Genomic DNA, 5564 nt, shown 5'->3' on the forward strand with positions numbered 1-5564 from the left:
CAGTACAAAGCACCAGCAAGAGGCATAGGGTAGAAAGAAGGAAGTGAAATTTATCCCAGTGGTCCCTTCCCTGTTGATTTTCCGATATAGGGTTGTGAGGCTGTCAACCTTTGTTCACAGTTGTACAGGCTGGCATATTCCAAGTCCATGGGCCAGATGTGAAGCTGAAGGCTTCCCCTGACTCACCTAGCTGTAAAGGCTGATTAATCCATGATTGGCAAATACAGCAGCAGGCGTCTGGCTGCGGAGGGGAATTCCCATGGTCAGCAAGGAAAATGACAAACTGCTGAAGTTTGGCTCAAGTTTAAATATGTCTAGTCAGATGCAGGATTAAGACCCAGCAGAATGGAAGAATGCTTTGGGAAAGCTTCTTAAACTATGAGTCATGACCCCGTATGGGAACTGAATGTGAGGGTTTGAAAATTTTGGCAATGGTAAAAGCTTTTGAATACACAATGACCAAACATGGATTCAAAATCAAATGTGAAATGCATCAGAGATGCTTTCGACAGTGCTTGCCCATGTTGCAGATTTCTTGGGTGAAAAGGAGTTGTAAAGGGTTGCAATTGTAAAAAGTTGAAGAAGCCCTGTTAAGAGCACCCAAATGCATTAGAATAGAATACATTCCCAGGGGAACTTTTAAAAACTTGATTGCTCGTAGCACATATATAATATTAGATCTTGCCATGAGGCATGACTATAGCTTAACTGTCAAATATTTCAGAATTCTGATCCAGCCAAGTTGACACACAAGTTTTAGAAAAATAAATTTACTGGGGGCTCATACAACTCATCACAATTCATACATACTTCAATTGTGTCAAGCACATTTGTACATTCGTTGCCTTCATCTTTCTCAAGATATTTGCTCTCCACTTAAGCCCTTGGTATCAGCTCCTCATTTTCTCCCTCCCTCCCCACTCTCTTCTCCCTCATAAACCCTTGATAATTTATAAATTATTATTATTTTGTCATGTCTTACACTGTCCGATGTCTCCCATCACCCACTTTTCTGTTGTCCGTCCCCCAGAGCACACAATTTTAACTGTTCCAGTTAGTTTTGTTTTGTTTTAAGGTGAGAAATTACAAGTGCTGGAAAGGATGTGGGAAAATTATAATTCTTATGATAATCCTATCCATTGCTGTTGATAATTCAGAATGGTACAGTCAATGTGGAAAATTCTGTGACAATGTCTCAAAATAACCATATGACCCAGAAATAATCATATATATATAGATAATCATGTATATGTAAATAATCATATATATAAATAATAATATATATCACATATATACTTTATAATATTTATTGCAGCATTGTTCCCAATAGCTAAAACAAGAACACAATCAAAAGGGCCATCAACCATTGACAAATTGTGATGCAAATAGACAGTAAAATTCTATTCAGTCAGTAAAATAAAAATAAATTTAAAGTCCGGATACATGCTACAATATACATGACATCTGAATACACTTTTGATTGAAATACATCATCCACAAAAGGACATGATACTACTTAAACCTAAAGAACAGAAAAGGCAGATGGATAAAGACAAATGTTTATTAGGGGTTTCCAGGGATTGGAGGGTATTGAACTCCTCTGAAAGAGACTTAAAAGTGGTGAAAAAATAGGTTGATTTTTTTAATTTGATGGACTTCACTAGCAAATTATTAAAATTAGTATCAAGATAATATACACTTACAAAGGTTAAATTGCAAAAGTTGTGTGAGACCCATGGACCTCAGGGGATCTGGTTCCTCGATTTGGACGTTGAAGGTCACAGTTACTGGGGACATCCTGGTATATGGATTTACTAGCAGTTAGTTGCAAAGGCACAGTTCAGCTGTCTCATCATTACACACTGCGGACAGCCTTGAGAAGACCGAAGATCCATAACACTTCACTGTGCTCATGTAGACCTGTACAAGGATCAAGACACAGACGCTTACAAAAAGGAGGGGATGCACAGGTTAAAACCAAGAAAGGCGTGCCTCTGGTTTTACCTTTTCACCATGATTTTCAATCTTTATGCTGAGGAAAATAATCAGACAAGCTGAATTGTATGAAGAATAATTCAATATCAGGATTGGAGGAAAGTTTAACAACCTGCAATATGCAGATGCCACACCTTGCTTGTATAAAGTGAGGTACACTTAACATTTGCTCAAGAATTTCTGCCTTCACTGGGGATTACAACTTAATCTGAAGAATCCCCAAATCCTCATACGTGGGCCAATAGATTACATCATGATAAATGGAGAACAGTATGAAGTTGTCAAATATTTTCTCTTGCTTGGATACACAGTCAATGCTTATGGAAGCAGCAGTCCAGGGAGCAAATGATGCATTGCATTGGGCAAATTTGCTGCATAAGACCATTTTAAAGTGTTGAAAAACAAGGATGTTGCTTTGAAGATTAAGGTGCACCCGACACAAGCCATAGTATTTTCAATCGCCTCATATGCACATGAAATTTTTAATATTTGTAAAACTTTTAAAAATGTAAAAATTGGACATTGAATCAGAAAGACAGAAGGAGAATTGTTGCATTTGAATTATGGCAATAGCAACGGATATTCAAAGTACCATTGACTGCCCCACAAACAAGCAAATCCGTTTTGGAGGAAGTACAGCCAGAATGCTCCTTAAAGGCAAGGATGGCAAGATTTGATCTCACATAGTTTGAGCATATGAAGTAGTACCCCTTCCCCAACCTCCCACAAAAACCGGATTTTTTTCAAAGCTGTGTATTCAATTTTTTTACGAAACAACTTTATCACCTTCAAGTACTCTCCACTACATTTAATGCATTTGTCAAATCTGTGATTCCTTTCTTGAAAGCATTTTTCAAACAAATCTGTTTGCATGACTGTTTTTCTCTTCACTTCTCGACATCATCAAAATACTGTCCTCCATGTCCTTCTTCATTCGAGGAAACAAAAAAAAGTCACTGGGAGTGAGGTCACATGAGTAAGACACGTGGCACAAAGGAGCCATGCCATTTTTTGCCAAAAAGTGGCACACTGAGATGCCTGCATGAGCAGGTGCATTGTCATGGTGCCAAAACCAGTCTGCTGTCTGTCACAAGAGGTCCTTTTTGTTGAACACTGTTATGCAATCTTTTCAGGACCTCTAAATAGAAAGCTTGATTAACAGTCTGACCTGGTGGAATGAACTCCAAAGGCATTGAGACAGAATTAGGTCTGTCATCAGTTGACATTTCATCTTTTTGAAACCAGAAAACCACTCGCAAAACTTGTGTTTTGCCCACATTGCTGCCCTTGTAACTGTGTTCAACATTACAATATTTTCTGCGGCATTTTTCTGCATCAAGAAACAACATTACATAGCAGCACACTGTTCTCTTCCATTGCCATCACAAAATTTGAGGTCGAGCAAAACTACTTTTATGACTAATTTTACTGTGATCAGAGAGAACTTTCCCACGCAACACCACTTGGTGCACTGAACGAGTTGCTCAATGCTGGCTCGATGGGGGGAAACTGGAACTATGAAAGTTCCACCCAGCACAATTCTGGGGTTTTTTGGGAACCACCTATTATCATAATGAGAGAGCAGTCTCTGGAGAAGGACAACATGCTTAGTAAAATAAGAGTGACAGCGAAAAAGAAGAAGGTCCTCAACAAGATGGATTGGTGTAGTGCTGAAACAATGGGCTCAAGCCTAAGAATGATTCTGTGGTGCAAGAAGGGCAGCGTTTTGCTCTGTTGTAAACAGGGTTGCCGTGAGTGAGTTGGATTGACTCAACAGTACCTCACAACAGCATGTTTAGTGCGTCTGATCTACCTCTTGGGTTTTATGTAGTGCTTGAGTTCTTAGAAATTTACAAGCATGCATCTAAGTCACATGTATCTATTGTTAATGCATAATTTTGGATAATAATAAGTAAAATAGAAAGAATGAAACTGAATAAACTATAAGGAAATGATTTAATAGAGATGTAACTGAATTCAAGGATAAAACCAACTCAGGATAAATAGTATGAGACATAGTTATATATAGGAAGAGAAATAGAAAAGTAGCCTTAATTAAATAGATAATACTTCCTAACACTCCATTATATATTACAGAATGTTAAAAAGGAAGTAAAATAGTCTCACAAATTAATTAGGTCATATATATTAATCTCACATGAATTCCATAGACATTATAAGTATTACAATGCATCATTAAGATCTTGAAGTTTGGCAGCATATGCTGATGCAAACATTATATCTGTAATACACAGAAGAACCCAGTAGAGCTATATCTCTATAGTTATAGCTATATAGCTATAGGTAACAAAGAGTAGAGATTGAATTAGAAGAAAATAGAATAGAATAATGAAACATAATGTGACATAACAGCGGCCAAACCAGTAACTTCAGTGCAGTGTTGAGACACTGATGGAGTGCCTTTGCAGTGCAGTAAATTATCTAATATGGTTCTTTCAACTCTAGGCTTTGATCCTTCTGCGAAATGCATTTTTCTTGATGGGTATGAGTAAGAAGCGGTGGGAAGATACTTATAGAATTATAGCATTTGGTTGTGAGTGATTTTTAACATGATTATTTGTGATTTCCATCCTAAGTATAAAGCGAGCTATCTCAGAAGCAGGAAAGGGGGAATCTTACCACTAATAAGTTAGAGATAAAAATCAAAATTTAAAGGTAAAGCTAAATATTTAAGAATGCTTTTGTTAATGACATTGTGATTTTGAATTATTCCCATTGTCATAGAGCTGATTCTGTATCATAGTGCCCCAGCACAACAGCATAAAATTGCCTCTTTTTGTTTATGAAATCATAAATTCTTTTTCAATCATTTTATTAGGGGCTCATACAACTCTTATCACAATCCATACATATATCAATTTTGTAAAGGACATCTGTACATTCATTGCCCTCGTCATTCTTATAGGAGCCATCAGCCTCACTTTTCTCCTCAAGATTGGCTGGTGGTTTTGAACTACCAGCAGTTTACAGCCCAACTTATTTTGCAGGCCACCAGATTGGTCGCATGGTTCCCGTTGAATTTGAAAGAAGAAATAACAGATACACTCTTGTGTTTACTAACTTGTAGTAAAATCAGGAGAAAAATGTAATGCATAAAGTAAGAACCATCTCTCTTAGCAGCATTGATAAAGACTATTTCTCCAAGTACTTATATTAGCTCTCACAGTATGTGCTAAAATACACTTTATTGTTATATAATCTCCAAGCATTTTCATTTGTATTCTTTTATATAAATTTAATGGATGTTGCTCTAGTGACAGAAGCCTCTCCCCTCCTTTAAATTCAAGAAGGCTAATTATATGCTATCAGTTTGCTAAGCCCTTTATAGTCCTTAAAACAGACATATGAGGGAAAATGATTATTCCATATCTACCTCAAAGGGATATTTGTGAGGTCTAATTGGATAGTGTCTGAAAAGTGTTTCAATTCTTAGGGGAAATAGTACATAAGCAGAAGGGAATAAAGGCCCCACAGTAAAATTATCCTATGTAAGTAGCAATAAAGGTAGGCCTCAGTTTGAATTCTGACAGACCGGCTATAGGATCCTA

Source organism: Tenrec ecaudatus, chromosome 4 (assembly GCF_050624435.1).
Source record: "Tenrec ecaudatus isolate mTenEca1 chromosome 4, mTenEca1.hap1, whole genome shotgun sequence".
Lineage (NCBI taxonomy): Eukaryota > Metazoa > Chordata > Mammalia > Afrosoricida > Tenrecidae > Tenrec > Tenrec ecaudatus.